Raw genomic sequence first — 21,224 nt, 5'->3', positions numbered from 1 at the left:
GTTTCCCATATGTCCCTTAGTGTCACAATACATGCCTTTATCCAGCATTTTCAAAGCAAACATTTATTCTCTATAATAATTCATGGATTCCCCCATAATCTTGATTGTATTGTAATGTAATGATGGAAGTAAACTTTTAGGACATCCAACCTTCATCTCCGCATGTGTATCATTACCCCCACCATGTCCAGGACAGTAAACCAACCCCCCACCTTATTTCAAGAGGTACCCAGCTTTTTTTTACCTAATGCTAGGTATATGTTTTTTTTTTTTTTTCCATAAAAGAAGACCCCTGCCATTGATTGAATTTTCTCAATAGTTCTACTAAATGTTGCTTTTGATACATGGCAAAGCACAGATAGCACTTTAGGCAGTACACTTATTTGAATTATTTGAATTATTTGAATTCTCAGAAAAATAGGAACTAGTTCCTACCCCACCCCCCACAAAATCTTTGCATCCCTTTCATAAGTTGTCACAAGATTTAAATTAATCTCCACTATGTTTTCTCTAATAACAGATAACTTAGTTCCCTACCCAGAAAGGGGCTTTGCCCCCAAACCCACCCAATGTGGTGAGCTTTGATCCCCACACCCCCAACTATATATACTGCCTTTGAGATTGCATTGCAGTGGGGAAAAGGGCTTTGAAATACTGAGGTGTGTGAGATGGGAAAGTGTTTGCCAACTAGTTACTTTCCCCATCTCACACATTCACTGAAATGAGTGTTTCATGAATGAATATTCAATGTAAGTTTCATTCGATGGTTAAATATAGATACAGCCTCCTTTACCACCTTAAATGGAGGATCAACTACCTTATGCCATTTTGAGACTTACTTTTATTAACTGTAAGTCTGGAAACTTCTGTAAAATTTTCCAGAGTTCATATCGGACTACTAAAAGACTTTTCTGGATCAGTTAACTATACTATACAATCACAGGCAAACTGATAAGTCAAATTATTTACACCCCCTGTTTGTTCATACTGATTCTCCTTGATGGTTGTTTATGGCCACCGATACAAACAACAAAGGAGATAAAGGTAACCCTTGTCTGTTTCATCTGCGTAACTGAAATTTTAATAAAAGAATGCTATTTGAACACATCAGTTCTGTTGGGCTACCATAAGGCAGTTTACAACTATTAATAACATTGTTTAGAATGCTAGACCTCTGCATTGTACCCCTTTTACATGCCCAGCTAATCAAGCAGAAACCTTATTGAAATCAACCAGGACAGATGCCTATAGCAGATTATTTTTGGTGTTTCTATGCCTGTGCCTTAACCCAGAGTTTTAATAGATCTAAATTGCATTTCCTTCCTGTTGCTGGTCTTGTCAGGATAAAACAGATGAACATTCATGGGATCTGTTCAAGCAGCTTTATTTCATACAAACACATCAGAAAAGAGGCTTTGTAACTTAAACTTAAATAAACTTATAAACAGACTGACTACCACATTCATGCATGTTAGCACTCTGTTCTCTCAAAATGGCACTGCTTCCTGCACGTGCTCTGTATTTATATGCATGTGCAACATCTGGAAATGCTTCTTAAATGTACATACTCACACACTGATCTACATCCTCCCTCTTTGGGAAATAATCTTTATACAAAATGACAGTATTCAATAACATGCAATTTACAAAAATGATCTTTTGACATGCAGTTATACAGAACTAGTTATCTGACATGCAGTCATACAAACTTAGACACATATAAAACAATTATGTCCAAGTTGCTGCATATTTTACACAAGGTCTGGATATACAACCTGATTGTGTAAAATACAAGTCAGAATTGGATGTAGCAATGGGGAATGTCTTTGAGGAATGTTCAATTTTGGGGACATCTGGGACATCATCAGGAACAGGAATGGATACTGCAGCATGCTCTTCGGTACAAACATTTACAGGGTTGCTCTGAGATCTAGAGTCTGTCTCACAGGTATAATGCTGTGATATCATTTCTGATACAGGAAGGAGATGTCTGCAGTTCCTGCTGTACTCTATACCCTCAGATTCCATTAAGTAGGATCTCGGCTCAGTACATATACCTTTCACTTGACCAGTTCGATCAAAGCCTTTTTCCATTTGCATCCTCACTGTCTCTCCTTCTTTTAACACACAAAGAAATCTGCTCATTTTATCATAGCTGGACTTTTGTGAAGAGAGCTTCTTAAAAAGTTGTGCTTTGATTGCTTTGTTTTATTTAGCATTAGACACCAACAGACTAGAACTGAAAGGCAAGATTGTTCTTGTTTGCCTAGATAGAAGTCTCTGAGCAGGCAAGCCTAGATGTTTGTCACTGGGTATATGTCTGAAATTGAGTAAATTCAAGAAGATATCAGTATTGTCACGCTTTGACCTCTCCGTTAATTGCTTTGCACTCTGTACTGCATGTTCAGCAAGGTTGTTTGACTGAGGATATTAAGGAATGCTAGTAACATGGATAAAATCTGACTCTTTAGTAATGTCTGAAACAATTGACTGTAAACTGAGAACCATTGTCAGAAATAACTTTGTGTGAACTCCCATGGACTAAGAAATGACATTCCATCTTAGTAATAACAGCACTGGACGTTAGGTTAGGTAGCAAATCAATCTCAAACCAGTTCAAATATGAGTCTACCAACACTAAATAATGTTGACTGTTCCATTCAAATATGTCAGTTGCTACTGTTGACCAAGGTAGTTCAGGAATTTGGCTTAGATGAAGTGGCTCATTTTGCAAATGTAGCTTAGTACTGTTGCACACTGAACAAGAAAAAAACACTTTATCAATGTATTTTGCTAGAGAAGGCCAAAATACTAGTCTTTTCACCCTTCTTTTGGTAGAATTGGAATCTGGGTGGCCACAATGTAAAATCTGAATGTATTCATGTTGTAAGGAAGTAAGGACAACAACTTTTGGACCTTTGAAAATTATACCATCTTCCACCATCATTCATCTCTGTATGGAAAATAAAGTTGCACTTCTGGTGGTACACAGGATTACTTTGATGGCCATCCTACATTGATGAAGCGGTTGAGCTTCTGCAAAGTTGAGTCAGTCTTTGTATGATCTCTTAGCTCATCAAGTCTCATGGTAGAAAAAATTACACACTTCCATGACATCAGTCAAAATTCTCTGCATCAAACTGTTCTGTAGTATTTCTGGGTGATCTTGATAAGGTATCAGCCAGATAAAGAAGTTTACCTTTTCTTCAGACCATTTTGAAATTGTACTTTTGCAATTTGAGCATCATTCTTTGTAGTCTTGCTGGAGTGGAATGCATAGGCTTCTTTAAAATAGTAACTAGAGGTTGATGGTCAGTTTCTATCTGGATTTCTCTGCCATAAATATAATCATGGAACTTGTAACATGCAAACACAATTGCCAAAAGTTCCTTCTCAATTTGAGCATACTGCATCTCAGTCTGGGTAAGAAGTCTAGATGTGTGGGCAACAGGTCTGCCTGCTTGAAGAATAACTACACCAAGAACGAACTTTGAAGCATCACAGGAAAGAACTACTGGTTTGTGGGCATCATAGTATCTTAATGTAGGTGGGTTAGCAATTTGCTGTTTGACTTTATCAAATCCTCTCTGGTGTTGTTCTAACCATGACCATGCAACATTTTTGCATGTCAGCTCTCTTAAAGGTGATGCTAACTCACTAAAGTCAGGGATAAATTTGCCCCAATAGTTAACCATACCAAGAAAACGCTGTAAGGTTTGGACAATTCCAGTGCTGGCATCTTAAGAATGGCTGCTTGTTTACAAGGATCCGGTCATAAGCCTGTACTGGTACATAAATTACCTAGATAAGTAACTTCTGGTAGTCTGAATTTGCACTTCAGAGGACTGAGTTTTAACTTCAATTAATGCGCTCTCTCCAGGCCTTTCCTGGGGTTTCTGTCATGCTCTGCTAAAACTAGTAAATCATCAATTATTATTGCACATGAGTAGTCTGAAAAAATTTGCTCCATTGCACGCTGAAAGACTTCACTGGCAAAATTTATTCCAAAAGGGATTCCTCGGGAATCTATATCTACCAAATGGGTTATTGAATATGGTCAGCAGTGAAGATTTGCGATCAAGCATCACTTGCCAAAATGAACTCTTTGCATCTAATATAGAAAAGAAACAGTGGCATTTGGCATGAGGGTTGCAATCTCCTCGACTATATGCATAATATGATGAGGTCTTTTTAATGCCTTGTTCAAGTCTCTTGGGTCAATGCATATTCTGATTTCATCTAAAATTTTCTTATGAGCAGCTACCAAGGAAGATACCCACTCCATTGGTTCTATGACTGGACAAATCATACCTTGCTGCACCATTTTGTCTAACTGGACCTTGACTTTGTCCTGCATAGCTATTGGAAGTCTTTTTGTTGGTCTGGCCCCTGGACTGACTTCTGGGTCTACTTTCATGAAGTACACAATTGGAAGTTTAAGTAACTTGTCATTAAACACATCAGCATACTCTGAGAAAATAGTATAATTGAATCTGGAACAGGGACATGTGCTTACATGATGTACTTCTTTGGTAAAAGAAAGCAGTTTCATTCTTAAACTGTCTCTGAGACCTAATAATGACAGCACGAGTCTTTGAACTACATAAAATTGCAAGCTGCAACTGTTCCCTGCTGAATAGCATAAAAGCACTACTGCGCCTTCAGTTTGAATCTCTTCACCTTCATAAGCAACAAGCATCGTAGAATTGACCAAATTAAGTTGTTCACCAGTCCTCACTTTAGCAAATGTTTCTGCTGGCATTACATTACACTTTGAAACAGTATCTGCTTTGAACTCTGAGTTTACCATTGATCAGAATAGTACAAAATACTTCATTCTTTGCCAACAAATCTATTGCATTAACCTTTTCACCAACCACTTATACACCATTTACATTGAAAGTAAGGCTGCAGCTCTCTATATGATCAACTTGCTTTTTTGAGTGACCTTTCTTAACAACTGAATGAGGCTTGCTTGATTTACAAAACATTTGAAAATAGTTCCATTTTTTACACTTGTGGCATTGCTGACCAAATTCTAAGCACTTCTCTCTTTTAGACTCATGGTTGGTACCACAATTACAACAGTTAACAATAAGGCTCACTCTTATACTGTACAGAACATACCTTTTTTACTGAGCTAGTCTTAGAATTTGCTAGAAAGTTATGGGTTCTCCCTGCCACACCATCAGGGGTTGCTGACATTTGCTTAGGCCTATTTCTGCTTGCCACATGTTGCATGCTGTCTACCTTTGCTTTAGAGGCTGCTGAAACCATGCTCATCACTTGTAAACATACTTGTGTGTCTGTCTGTGAGCTCATGGATCTGACAAACCTCTATGGCTTTGCTTAATGTTAAATCACTGTTACAAACCAAAATTGTTCACACTGCAGCACTATAAACACCACACACAAGCCTTTCCTTTATTAATTCTTCTTTCAAGTCACCAAATCTGCACGTTTCAGCTTTGTTTCTCAAGTCACTGATCTAAGCTGCAAATGTCTCACCTGGTTTTTGGTCTCTTGTATAAAATAAGTGCCTCTCTAATGTAACATTTGTCTGGGGGTTGCACATTTCTCTAAATTTATGTTTTAAGCACTCAGGGTCCTCTCTTGATTCAGCCTAGGTACTACAATATGACGATTTGCCCCTTCTCCTGCATATATTTCTGGTGCATACACAAATGAACGCTTTCTTTCAGTGGCCTCTGACCCAGCTAAGTTAAGCAAAATGAATGCCCTTTTACATGCATCTTTGTCAGAAAAAGCTGCTTGTATGAAAATATCATATTCCTGCTCAAATACTCTCCAATATATATTATGATCAAACACAAGTGGACTTGGCCTGCAAAATGCCTCTGCCATATCAGCACGCAGTAGTAAAGGTACTTGATATCATGTACAAACATACATACACATAAATATATATGCTAGAACTTTATGCCAGTACTTGTAATTAAGCCCAAGAGCACAACAAACTCTTTGAAATAACTGTGCTTTGTCAAATAAGTCTCCGTAGCATAAGAACAGTTTGAAATCACTATATTTTTAAGAAATACTTTGAAATGACTGTACTTTGTGAATAAACTGTACACTATGGAAAAAGCTCGGAGTAAGAAAACACTTCCAGATGAATGCACTTTGCAAATAAACTGTACACAGCACAAGAACCTTTCAAAATGGCTGTTTTTTTGTGAAATAACTCTCTACAGTGTCAGAAATACTCTGAAATGGTGGCACTCTGCAAATAAATGTACACAGCATAAGAAACCTTTTGAAATGACTGTACTTTGAGTGTACTTTGCAATACAACTGTACTTTGCACACAGCAAATTATTTGCCATAATTGCACTGTAATAAAGCACACACTCTGCAAATACTTTGTATACTCTGAGATACTTCGAACAACTCTAGTTATGCTTTGAATGGCTTCGGTCAGTGCAAAAGTGTAGTTTGTGCCCAAACATGGTCTTCTAATAAAAACATGCAGTTGCCTTGCTCTTTAAGCTTAATTTGCCCTTTTTGTACTCATTATGCCTTTTTAATCTCTTAAAATACTCATTTTACTTTTCTTGTGCCTGTTTTACTTTAAACCTCCTTGTTATGCCAACCAAAGAAAATTCTGAGCCCCATTTGAATAGTTTTCATAGTGTTATCAAATATAGTGGTTTTGAACATTTTGTTTAATTAATAATGTGCCTTGTGCCTTTCATTTGATTAATTATAAGTGTTTTGCTATTTGATTAATAATGCGTTTTGTGCCTTATAAATGCACTGTTTCATTTTCTTCACCCAGTAAATCCTTTGTGCAGTTTTATTTACCTTTAGCTCATTTATGGCCCTTTTTCATTTGTCTGTGCTCCATTTCAATCTGCTTTAGTATGCCTTCACCTTCAACTCTGCACCTCATGGCTCATAGAAGTAGCTCTCTTAATCCTGGTTCTGAAACCATGTCACACATCTGGTTTTAGTAAAACAGACGAACATTCATGGGTTCTGTTCAAGCAGCTTTATTACACACAAACATCAGAAATGAGGCTTTGTAACCTAAACATAAATAAACCTATAAACAGACTGACTACCACACTCATCCATGATAACACTTTGGCTGTTCTCTCAAAATGGCACTGCTGCCTGCACATGCTCTGTATTTATATGCACATGCTACATCTGGAAATGCTTCCTAAAGGTACATACACATGCTATGATCTATACTTCCCTTTATAGATCCTTGATGATTTAGGGAAACTAAAAATCACACATTTTTTCATGTTTTACTTACTTTCTAGCAAAGCCCTCTTGTTTAACTGTTTCACCTCGTAACATTTTGTTTTCTTGACTTTCATTTTGACATTTTCATGAAACATTTTCTGTTGCTTTTATTAAAAATATGTGGAAGTTAATTTCATAGTATCTCTCTATTGTAGGTTGGTCTTAGTTATGACAGAATAAAATGGCTGTCAGTGCTATTTTGAAATTTCTGAGGGAGACGAGATCTGTGACCGGGTAGGAGGTATAGGTGGCCTGCACTAGCTTTTTTTCATGGTGTGGAACACATGTAAGGTTTCATTGCATATTTTATTTACTTAATAAATTAATTTCTATAAACTGGAACTGCCTGAAATGTATTTATTGAAATTCCATTTAGTAAAACTAACTGAAAATGAAAAAAAAATGTATTGGGCAATGTAGGTGGTTTCAACAACCACCAGAAATTAAATATACTAATATCTTAATAATATAGTCTCACAGAAAAGGAAAACATTCAGTCTGACAAATAAGCAGTCTACCAATTTCTCTGATGCTGTGCACCTTGTATAATGAACCTCAATTTGCAGAACTGCAAAGCTGAACTCTTTAAATCTTCAAATTAGCTGTTTGATGGCCATGCAATAATATTCATCAAACAATATTCCAACAAGCAAGTTCAGATCATAACAAAAAGAGATGTGCATTTGATATTTAATATTTATGTCTATATTTCAGTGTGCTTAGTGAACTAAGATGTTCTTTTCACTATACCGGTCTACAGTACAATACAGTAAATTCCTGAATCAAACTAAATGCTGCCCTTTTAATTTTATGTTGGCAAGTCTATGTCACCAATTGTTTTGAATTGCTAATATGCTCAGTTATAAATATGCTTTTTTTTTTTTAAATAAAATAATATAGTACTTCTGAAAGTCTAGAACTGCATGCTTTTTGTTAGGTATACATCATTAAAAAGTTGTGGGTCTACAAGGTAAATGCCTAGAATTAAATGACAGGGACTGGAAGCAATTATTAGAGCAAGTTAGTCATCCATTAATGGGCTCACATTTGGAAATTATTAATGTGGAATGGAAATTGTTTCTATTGAAAGCAAAATTAGCAGTATTTAAATATGTGAAAATTACATCTGAAATTTCATTGTTGAACTGAAATAATCACTACTGCAGGTCTATACTGTGTCCTGACATTAGTGGGAAAATTATGCTTATATTTCCAATTGCTTTGAACTCCAAGCATACACAACTGTGAATAAGTTCACTTTCTCTTATAATGGGTTCAATTGCTTTTTAAATAACTGAACAACAAGTTTCTGAGCCTGATAGTTATCTTTAGAAATATGTAAGATTAGTAAGTCGCTATCTGTCGTTTAATGGCATGCTGTAAATAACAATACAAATCCATCATGCTTCAATCTGTTAATGCTAGAAAAGTGTAATGTGGAGCAGAAATCCACATAATAAGCTTTGTTTTAATGAGGTCATTTTAAAACAGTTCCTTCAGAGAAATAGGCCAGGATACATAGGAATGTTGCACAGTATACCTCAAGCCACTGCAGTTAAAGGTGCTATGGAAAGGCATGTTGCAATTTACTCTCAAGTAGCAATGCTGTGCTTTACAGTTAAATCATTATATTAGTCTCATTAGCACAGTACTGTGATAGGTGATCACAAGAAAGCAGCAAGGAAAACTGTCAGTGAATAAATATATGCAAATAACAACATAATTACATGCAAATTAAAGTGCACAGTCAGACTAAAACATAAGGAGATGCAAATAAATGCCTGCAAAAGAGTCAAGGTTCATAGTCATAAATGATTGAAGACATGCACTTTTCATGCCTTGTGGAGCTACGACAGCATTTGTTATCCATAAGTGCCAGTACCTAACAGTCAATAGGATGATGTGATAGCAGGACGTGCTACGAAAAATGGTACTGGCAATACATTACATGCTACCTGTTAGCTGGCCAGAAGCTTTTGTTGCAGTTAGAGATTCTATGGGGTTTTTGTTTGAAATGTATGGCCCATAAACAGGAACAAGAGGAAGGCCTGGACTTTCTATGCTGGTAGAAACCATGATTTGAGTACCTCTTACTATACAAGATGCCAAGACCTTTCAGACACAAATAGTAGGCACATGGAAATGTCATAAGTTTCTGCCTGTAAAGTGTTCACTGTATTTGTACACATGGGCAGGCATATCTGATTCCCTAAAACAGCAGAGGAGAGATTACCTTGCATAGCTGCTATATTTCCTTCCTTCCCAAAGTAGTGGGCAATATACACTGCAAATATGTGTAAATATAGGTACAATAACAGGATGGGCTAAGATTCTGTAAACTGCAAAGTATTGTGCAATGCACAAGGACTGGTATACATGTCACTACATTGATGCTTCCTGCTTGGTGAAACAGCAGAGTCACTAGGATGGTAAGTGCAGGTACTTTGGTAACCTGATACATTCATCGATGTACAGAGTGAGTAAGCAGGTTTAGACACTTCCCATATAACTGGCATCCTGGTTGTTGACACCCTTACAGAACTCACACATCATCATCATTAAACAGCACTATATCACAAATCATACAGCCTAATGGACTTCCAGCCCCTAGATATGTCTGTGGACCTCTGCAGTATGTCCATGCTACAGCCTGGAAGCTGTCCATAACATTTTGTGTGCTACAAGCCATGATGATGCGAAGGCATTGATGCTAACCATCTGTTCCAGAATGTCTGGTCCCATGACAGTGACTCCAGTAACAACCATTGATTTGACATTGTACATCAATTACACTGAGGCAGAGAAACAGAAAGCAGCACTCACAAAACACACACACACACGCACACATGCACACAAGTGCACACACGCACACACACACACACACACACACACACACACACATGCACACACACACACATGCACACACACACGCACACACACGAACACACACACACCAGTAGGTATGTGGCACTGCAGGAGAAGAAGTGGCATGATGTCTAGATCTAGGGACTCTGACAAACACACAATGGCTGTGACACAGAATACACGTGATGCATGTAGTAGTATACAAAAGGTATGCTATATAGTGTGTGGGCAGGTCACGTTGCACATCAGACATCATCACATACACCGCACAGATGGGAATTAAGGAGAAACCAGTGCAACAGGAAACATCTTATCATTTGTCCTATGAAGATATTTAGGGGGCTTCCATAGGAAACCAGTAAAAAAATGTCAGTCGGAGATTCACAACAAGGGAAGGAACAGAAAACTGTGGCAACTCTGATGCAGTCAGTGTTGAGGGGTGTTAGGTCAGTGAGTTCCCATATGAAAGAGCAATGGATGACACATGATGAAATTGAAGAGAATGTGGCACAGTAAGATGCTCTGGAACTTTCTATAGAATGCCGTCAGGAAATGGAGAACAAAGAATGTGTCCCCAGTTTAGAAGAAAATGATCTAAGAGAAGAATTGCCTGATTTAATAGAGATGGACTAATGTATTAAGATCAATGAAAGAAGCCGACTACAGAAAGTTAATAAAATGCAAAAAGTTAGAAGTTGGTTAGGATTGTTCATAGAGATTCACTTGATATAACAGAAGTAAATAGGATTTATTACTGCACAGCTAAATTAATAACAGATAAAGTCTTATCCCAAAAACACAGGGCAGTAAGGGAAAGGAAGGAGAGAAATCAAATGCTGTCATAGAAGTATCGACTAGAGAAAACTATAAAACAATTATGACAATAATTGAAACTGTTAGAAGAGTATAGAAGAGGGAACAGATCAACAAAAATGCTCAGAAAGATAGATGTGATAAAAGCAGTGCACAGTGTCAGACCAGATTAAAATCTATCGTGCACTATCACAAATAATAACTGGACAATATCAGCACAGGCAGAAAGCTTAGATATGCAGATAAATATAAAGGAAAAGTACAAAATAAGCAATTTATTGATGACCCAAAAAAGTTTTATAGAGAATTGGGAAACAAGGCAAAAGGAATTGAAACACCACCAAAAAAAGAAGAAATAGATACATTTTGGAGAAATATGAATGAAGATCCTGTGGAACACAACAAAGATGTGAAATGGATAGGAGTAAAAGAAAGAGTAAGTTCAAATGTACAGGATATAAAATAGAATGACGTAACGGCCAAAGAGATTGAAATAAAGTTAAGAAAAGCTCCTAATTGGAAAACCCCAGGCCAAGATGCAGTACCTAACTTCTGGCTAAAAGTATTAACATATTTACATGAAGATTTAGCTATTAGTAAGAACTATTTATATGCACATCCCGAATAGACACCAACATGGTTAACATCAGGAAAAACAATATTCCTACTTAAGAGCAAACTTGCAAGCTATGCCAAAAATTATAGACCAATAACTTGCCTTCCAACGACATATAAATTATACACTGGAATTGATGCTGACAGAGTTCTTAGTCATCTAGAGAAAAACTCAATCATGGCAACAGAAAAAAAGGGTAACAAAAGAAAGTCTTATGGAACAAAGAATCATTTGCTGTTAAATAAAGTCACTATGGAGACATGTAAAAAGGGGAAGAATCTAAGTATGGCATGGATAAACTACAAAAAAGAATTTGGCAGTATCCTGCACACATGGATAAAGCAGTGCATAAAAATGTATAAGATATACCCTACACTAATCGAATACATTACAGCAACCATGAAACAGTGGCAAACCAATTTGCAGTTAAGCCATGATAAAGTACACATTATTATTCCAGGGATAAAAATTCAAAGGGGGGTATTGCAGGGTAACTCTTTGTCACCACTGCTCTTTTATCTTGCCCTTTACTCGTTAAGCTGTCTACTTAACAGATGAGATCATGGCTACAATTTGGCTCCCAGAAAACAACAAAGTTTAAAGACTTCTCATCTTCTTTTTGTGGATTATTTAAAACTGTATAGTTCAGAGGAGGAACTGAAAGTACAACTGCAAGTAGGCAAAACTTTTTTTAGATGATATAAGAATGTCATTTGGTCTTGATAAGTGTGCCAAACCAACCATTAAAGTAGGAAAGCTGCAGTACCAAGAAATCATCAGTTTGGGACAATAATGTGATATAAAAAAACTTCAGCAAGAGGGAGTGTATAATTATTAGGAATTGGTGAAAGATAAACAATAAATCATGAACAAATGTAGATAAAACTTAGTAAGGAATATTTTAGAAAACTAAAAGTAGTACTGAAAACAGCACTGATGTCTAGGAACAAAGTCCAAGTTATAACCAATTTGCTCTTCCTGTCCTAACTTGCAGTTCTGGAGTGACTGACTGGCCCCAAAAGGTGTTGGATTGGTTGGACAGGGAAACAAGAAGGATACTTCATGCTCATCAAATGATTTAGAAAAAATCAGTGTATACCAAGACTATATATTCCCCATTCTGAAGGAGGTATGGACCTCCCTGAAATTGATTACATGTATAGATCTGCAATTGTAGGACTGCATACATATTTGCTGACCTCACAAGACCCAAATGTAGTAAAAGTTTTAAAACACGAGGAGAGTAAGCCTAGGATTACTTTCCTGCTTAGTTTAGCAGAAGCATATTGGTATCAAGTGAGAATGGAATTCGAACCAAAAGTAGATGACAATCAGGCATTAAATGAATTTACTAAAAAACAGAGAATATAAGGAGAAGGATCAGATGAGAAGGCAAACATGTGGAAAATGCATAAATAAAGTCACAAGTATAGAAAACTCTTGGCACAACCTCATGTTGATCAGGACTGAATGCAGGAATGGTTAAGGAAAGGTGAATTGAAACCAAAGACAATAGGTTAATATTGGTGGCCCAAGATAGTGGACTATGTACACGTTGGTTTACAAAGTCCATTGAACATGTGGGAAAAATAGATAAATGTAAGTTTTGTAAAACAGAATTGGAAACAGTCACACATCTTGTTATTGGCTGTGCTATACTAATGGCAGAAGGACTGCATACTGAAAGGCATAATAATGTGGTAAGACTGTTGCACTGGGGATTGTGCAAACATTACAATACTGAAGTAGTTTAAAAACATTGGAAACATGAGCCACAAATCATTATAGAAAATGCTGAAGTATATCACATGGGCTCACCCATTACCAACAGTTCAAAAAATAGATGTGATAAAACCAGATATAGTAGTCCATGAAATGAAGACAAAAGTAGCATTGATCACTGAAATTGCTATAGCCAGTCACTACAGTCTCTTACATACAGAGAGATGCAAATTCATAAAATACTAGCATTTGCTATTTGCAGGCAGAAACAAGGGCAATGTGGAAAGATACCCAGACAGTTCCAATAGTAGTAGGAGCAATGGGTCTTATGAAAAAAACATTTACAATCGTACTTGGATATGTTACTGGTGCATGTAACTCTGTATGAATTGCAGAAGGAGTCATTACTGGGCACATTGCAGGTGCTGCGAAGAGCACTTCTGTGGCTAACATCAAAGACTGAAACAATAGTAATTTATCAACTTTAATCATACTTTGACTTAGGAATGGGGTCCATTCCTGTCATGGTATTAGAAACCCAAAAGACTTGGAAAAATTAAAAATGGGAGGGAGCAAAGGGTCACAGTCATTGCTAAGTGCACAGGCATCTAGAGTCACAACAACTTATGACTGTCAGCACATGGCATGGATGAAAAGAACATGTCACTGGAGGTGGAGACAGGGTTCTCATGGGGTACTCAGCTTCAATGACAGTGTCTTCCTGTGACTGGGATAGAGGTGTAAGTACATGTCATAAGCCCCAGCATGGCATTATCTCTGGACTCCATGGCTTCAAAGAGTACTTGAGTGTACTGGGTGACATCCTTATGAAAGCCATGTGACACATCAATCATCTCAGTGTTAGACTGGTTAGGTGTATACTGCACCTCAATCATGGCATTACACATCTGTTGATTGAACCCTAGCTCTGTAAGCATATCCAAAGCCAGCATTGATATCATGATGTCAGAAACCCCTGCTACATTGCCATATGGTTAGTATACCCAAATAATCTTCAGCTATACACTGATATACTGTAAGATCACATCTTTACAAACTAGATAAATACTTCTTACCATAGTACTTTGGAAGACTGTAGTCCTTCAGGGCTGTCAACAGACAGCAACTCCCTTTAAGCCGCTCAGTTAGTGTTGCTTTCAATGCATTTTGTTGCAAGTTTAAGTATTCAAATTAGAGGCACATCAGTAGTGCTCACAAATGTATAGCAATTTAGAAAGTGTGAATGCAATAAGGCTCCTTATTCCTGACTCTCCAGTGGCATACATGGGCATACATGGGCATACATGGGCAACATGGCATACATGGACAACATGATGAGCAGATAAGTTACATTGTTCTACTGAAATATCATGACTGTAGGCAAGTGCAAGTTGCCTGTGCAAGTATTAATTTCATGCTTCAGAGTGGTTTTACTCTGCACTGCTCACAATTCACAAATCACAATTCCCAAATGAATCACAAGCTGCCATTCTGCTCCTTGTAAAAGTGTAACTACATTCAGAGGCTTTTAGTTCAGTGGCTGCCTATGCCAAACAGGGAGAATCCTCCCCATATACCAAGAAGAAGCAGTGGTACAACAGGTAGCACACTTACCTTTGGTGCTGGAAGACCAGAAGGCTGTTGGTTCTATACATTCTCCAAGTAAATGGTGTTTTGACATTGCGGTGCAACATTATAAGGGGTGCTACACTCCTGAGTGGGTTATCTTATGGATAAGACATTAAACATAGGTCCCATCTGCCTAAGTTGGCAATAGCTTAAGTAGATATAAAAGATCCCACAGCACCTACTGAAAAGAGTTGAGACAGTTCCCTGATGCCCTGGCCAAATATCCCTAGTAGATGCCACCTCTAGTCTCACCTGAAAAGAGGCTAGCCTAGTATGGCTAACCTAATCAACAAAGAATAAATAAACAAAATTGTGCTCTGCTTCCTACACACCCAGTTCATGGGCAGCTACTGGGACCCTGTATGGGTACATTTCAGAAAATGTATGTCTGGTGTAAAATGACAATGGTCCTCACCAGTACTGCAGGAATCTGCAGGACAATAAGCAATACAAGATCTGGACTGATGAACGACAGTGCCACAACCCTGAAGATCTCTGGCTGTATGAAGCAGAGGGTAGAAAGCATGCTTAGAAAGCTACAGTATGTGTTTAGCACTTGTATTATATTCAATGTTTACTTTTAAAATGTGTTGATACTTTAATTCAAAGCATTGTTCCTAATAGGATGGCTTTTCTTTCTGCCAGATATCAAGACAAACCAGGTGGGTTACTGTGGAGGACAAACCCTGTGCTGTGAGCACTGGTGGTGGCATATATATTGTGGCACTTATGCATTTATTATGGTAATGCACATATCCATTTTGTTTTGTGGCTATAAGTACCACAACAGGCTTCTTCTATGTAGCACTTAGGTATTGAAACCTTAGATTTGTACTGTTGTGTAACATATTTTACCAATACCTTTGTCTGATTGATGATCTTTCCCTTCCTCTTTCTTTTCCAGCATGGACAAAGTGAGAAGACAATAGTGCTGATTGCTGTGGGAAGTAATGAAGGTACAGCATGGTGGAGTTAGTTTGACTATTCAGTACATCCTATACTACATATATAGTACCATTTGAAGCACGTCTTTATTTATGTTATAATTCCTATTGTGATTCTCTCCTGCATGTCACTAAGATCACTGTGATCCATAAGGAAGTCAGACAATGCCCATCCTTGCTGCAGATGTGGCTACAGCTGTGGTGGATAAGATGGTTGGGAGTACATCAGTAGGGGGGAGTCAGTCCTATCCCCAGAAGGTAACCTGGCTCAGTCACACTTTGCAGCTCAGTTAGCACTGGAAGAGAAGATAGAGGCAGTAGTTAAAAGGCTGTGGCCCTCCGGGTAGATGCTAGGGAGCACCTAGCAGAGCAAATTGCAGATTCCCTAAAATCATGGTCCCATTTTACTGAGCCACCAGTGAAGTGTCTGACCTTTTTCTAACAACAAATTAGACAAATCTGATGGACCAAAATTAAATTCTTCTGCGTTGGTTGACAGCAACCTGTTTTGCATCAACCACCTCCTTATATGTTGACCAGTCCTCCTTCTCACCATTTCTCCACAGTATGCATATCTGTGTTCAGCCCAGCTCACGTTTCTCCCTCCAAAAGTGTTCACAGCTACCTCCATTTGTCTACACTGTTATGAGTTTAATTTGGCTCTGGTCACTACCCCTTATCTATTTTCTGTCTAGTTACAGAAATGTCTACTGTGGAATAGAAACTTGGTTTTACTGAAAGCAAAATTAGCAGAATTTAATATGAAAAAAATGACATTAGAATTATTCTTATTAAACTGAACAAATCACTGCTGTAATTTTTAAAATACATTGCTTGTTATGTGAATGAATATTTGAAGGATCCTGGTAAAATAACTATTGGGTATTTCAATCATATTGCATGCATGGAGAGGAATCTAATTGATTATTCTAAGTATTAGTTGGATGTCATTTATTTCTATGTTTATTACTATTTGTTTCAAGACAGCGGCTAAAAATACGTAATAAATAAGACATGCCATGTTTTGCAAAAATCTTAACTTGCTTGTTACTTATTAGATTGGATTTCTGAAATTATTGTAATTGAATACTCACTGGCTGCTACACCAGAGTATTTCTGAGACAGTATTTACAGCTTAGTTCCTTGTCTTTAAAACCTAATTTGCGTGACTTAAGATGGATGCATTGTATGAGAAATGGTAATTAATTGGGAACATCATTTAGGTGCATTAATAATAAATCTGAGTTTAATAATAACTCTTGAAGACTATATTAGTAAAATAATAAGCCATTCTATTACATTTTTCTACATATAACAGCTAGAAATGCATATCTTGTTTAATACTGATGGGTGTAGACTAGGTTTCAGAGGTCTCCACAAGTGTAAAATTAGTAAAAGAAGTTTTTGGTTTCCCCAGAATGATGAATACTTGATTTTTGGTTTATTAGTAATTCAGGTAAGAGTGTTGCATGCTGTAATGAGTTTTCTGGATTGTAATATTGAATTTAGTTGACTGAATTATGCCTTGTCTCCAGCTGCAGTGCTGATAGTTGCACATACAAAAGGTTTTGATGGAAGCAGGAGCATGTTACTAGCTGGCAAGTGGATCGTCAATTATGTTTTGGCATATGTTTGGTTAGATGAGTTGATTCATTGCATGGAATTTGATTGCCATTTAGTTACCAGGCAGAATTCCTTTGGAAGGGCTAGTACTTGGAGTTGTTGATGGCCTGGATGGTAATACACTAGGAAATACACTAGGAAATAGTTTAGACTATTACTTTTGGTCAAGAGCTAAGAAATGAGTCATAAAATTAAGTAACACATTATGAAAATAATACAAGCTTTGATGAAGATTACTGGGAGCATGGGGCACATGGAAGAGGGAAAGAAAAAGAAAATACAAGGTCACACTTTTTAGCATTTTGTTGTCTTAGGCTAACAGGTGAGACAGCTGTAGCCTGCTCCATGATAGAAGGTGGGCACATGGGAGCAGCACATTATAAATTAAGACTTGATTTGAATGAGCATTGAAATGAATAATCAGGGAAAGTGGTTATGGGAATAGAATGCAGATAGAGATTACAATAATTGAAGCTGAAACCAAAGAGATATTCCCCGGGATTCATGAAGCTTGCGCCAGGTGCAGGCATAGCGTAGGCAGTATAATGCCAAACATGGCCGCCGAGCGATTCAGGTACGATCCAATTCCACGTGCACTACCGGCGTATGCCAGATCTGCGCAGCCCTCGGCTTAGGTATGCCAATCACCCCATGTGCAGTGCCGCACCATGCAAATGAAGGTACATAGCGATTCATGAAGTGGTGCAGGCATAGCGTAAGCCCACAGAAATGTAAACCAAAAAACACGGTTTACATTTTTCCAAATAGAACATCGGACCTATGAAAGCGGACCAGACTCATGTATTACAAAGTTAACATATGCCAATGGCTAAATATACAGCCAATGGCATAAGAAAAGATGCACAACACCTAAAAAACAACATTTAATGTCATGTCCACAGTAATGCAAAGTACAACCGCAGGGCATGTGTGCGCAAATGGGAACACAAAGAAAATATATACAAATGTCATAAAATCGCAATGTAATACAAATCATGATTTCACCATAATACTCAATGGTATGCATGGTACACCACAACCAAGCTGCAAGGGTTGCTAAGGGTCTGTGACAGTGTTCGACATGGTTACTAGGAATTAGTAGCCAATGCCATGCAAATGAGGCAGGTAATAGTGAATCGTAAACGTCTCGCCGGACTAAGGATGTACCATACGGCACAGCGCTACAACACCGAGGAGTGGCTTAGAGGTATACATGACATCAGCAGTGGGGTGTGCCACCGTAGCTGTAAGCACATTGGAGCAATGCAAACCTGGTCTGGCCATTGCTAAGCAAAGCCGCAGGACAGGGGTGGGGAGGTAGGTATAGCATCGTTTAACTGAGAGTACATATGGTACCCGAAAGTGCATGTGTACGGGGAGGAAAATGTGCCCAAAACCCGGTAAGTGGACGCACGCGCCGTGCACCATAGCTCAAACAGGAAGGTCAGGAGAAGAAAATAAGGAAATGCCGCAGTAGGGTAATTGGAGTACAACTGAGCAATTAATACCTATTAACTCACAGCGGGCAATCGACGGCAGCTGACAAGTCTGCTTGCAGAAACCTGCAAAACAGGATAGGGGAGGTGTCAGATTGCAAAGAAAAGAGAACTGTCATAGCAGAGCAAAGCAAACCTGCAGTAGACCGGCCATAGAACACATTACGCAAGATAAGCCAGGTTTAGGAAAGTACAAATGAAAGCAGGCTGCTGGATGCATGCCAGAAAATGGGAGGTGAAACGTGAAGAAATGTAAAGGGAAGGGCAAGAGGTAATCCATGGCAGCCAAATGTAATTCAACACCAAAGGCACCACAATAGTAGTTCCTGTCGTAAAACACATAAGATACCCCATAGCTACAATCATACATACACACCCTATGACATCATCGGTGTTCACAGCACAATAATATAAAGCGTGAAAGCACCCCACACACACCTGTGTATTCCCAAACCCTGCACCATAGGTGTAAACATATGGGGAACTTTTACAATGTACATGTTGGGAGCTGCCATAGCTGTGATTCATCACCATGTGTTAGAAACTGACGGTGTTGTGGAGGATGATGCTGACAACCACCGCAGGCCCGGAGGAGGAGAAGAGTGTTCAGACCAAGGGTAACCTACCAGGGGCTACATGATCTGGAGATAGTAGAGCATTACAGGGTGGACAGGGACATCTTACAGCAAATAGTTGAGCTGTGCTGGCCATGCCTGAGATACAGAAACAACAGAGGGGAACCCATCTAAGTGGACATGAAGGTATGTGTAAGCTTGCAAATACTAGCCACATGTACCTTTCAAAGGCCAACTGGAGATATAATGGGGATCTCACAGGCATCAGCATCCAGGGTACTACACCAGTTCCTGGATGCCATGTTACCACATGCCAATGAGCATATATACTTCCCCCAAATACAGGAGGAGTTGGCCAGCAATATGTGTCTCTTCCACCATGTGGCACACTACCCAGAGGTACTGGGTGCGATATACTGCATGCACATACATATCAAGTCACCACCCAGTGAGCATGGTAGGTGCTACATAAACCGCAAGGGATACCACTCCATCAACTGCCAAGTTGTGTGCAATGCCCAGGGCATTATCATGGATGTGTGTGCTGGCAGCCCTGGAAGCTACCATGACTCCCACATCTGGCATGCCTCACAGCTGTATCAGGTATTTGTCAGGGGGGACATCCCACATGGCCACCTTGTGGGGGATGCTGGCTATGCACTGGAGCCGTGGATGATGGCTCCCATCAGAAATGCACACACACCCATGCAAGAACGCCATAATGAGGCACACGCACAAACCAGAATCATCATAGAGCGTGTGTTCGGGATGCTGAAATCATGGTTCTGTTGCTTGGACATATCTGGTGGAGCCTTGCAGTACTCTCAAGGCACATGTGCCCACATCCTCAGAGTATGTGCCATGCTACATAATATGATCCTGTGGAAACAGCTGCAGCAGGGACAAAATGGTGAAGGCCCTCACAGCCCACTGCAATTGCCAAAGCCATCACAGACACGGAGGGATTCAGACCATGAACACCCTGTGCCAGCCCCAGTAGGCAGACGGAGGCGTGCCCAATATGCCTATGCCTTGGCAAAGAGGGAAAGTATAGCACATACTCTGACAGTGTAGGCTCCTATGAACTGACACACCTCTCCACCTGCACACACAGTAAAATGTATGGCACACACACGACCACCTGTAAATTGTAATGTATAGGTGGCCTACTGTGTGAATCCTACATAGGCAGCCCTCAACCTTTGTACACACAACAGCTATTGGAACAAGGAATGTCAACACCTGAACAGTGCACGCACCTATCATCATATGTTGGTACTGTGTGTATAGGTTCCTAGGTACATCGGTAGGTACATGCCCGATTGTCAGAGGCCATTCATCAATCGAGGCAAACAGTGTTTGCTGTCACCACCAATTCGAGTAACCAACTGTCACTCAGTGGAGCAGAGCCAATTGCGGGATCCATGTGTGTAATCACTGTTCCCCACATACTCTGCATGGATTCCCTGGTGCGTTAATGAGGGCTCCATATAATGTAATCATGGATGTAGCGGCAAAGCATGAGGTGTACCCATGACAGGTATCTGTCACCCCAGCATGCTCCACCTATGTTTGTGTGAAGGTGTAGCACATTATAGTGTGTGGCTCACTGTGACATACATACCCAGTGCTGGAGCACATCCATTAAACATCACTTGGACATACCATT

This window comes from Protopterus annectens, chromosome 1.part2, assembly GCF_019279795.1.
Source record: "Protopterus annectens isolate FY-2018-M chromosome 1.part2, PAN1.0, whole genome shotgun sequence".
Classification (NCBI taxonomy): Eukaryota; Metazoa; Chordata; order Ceratodontiformes; family Protopteridae; genus Protopterus; species Protopterus annectens.
Note: the sequence above shows the minus strand (reverse complement) of the source record.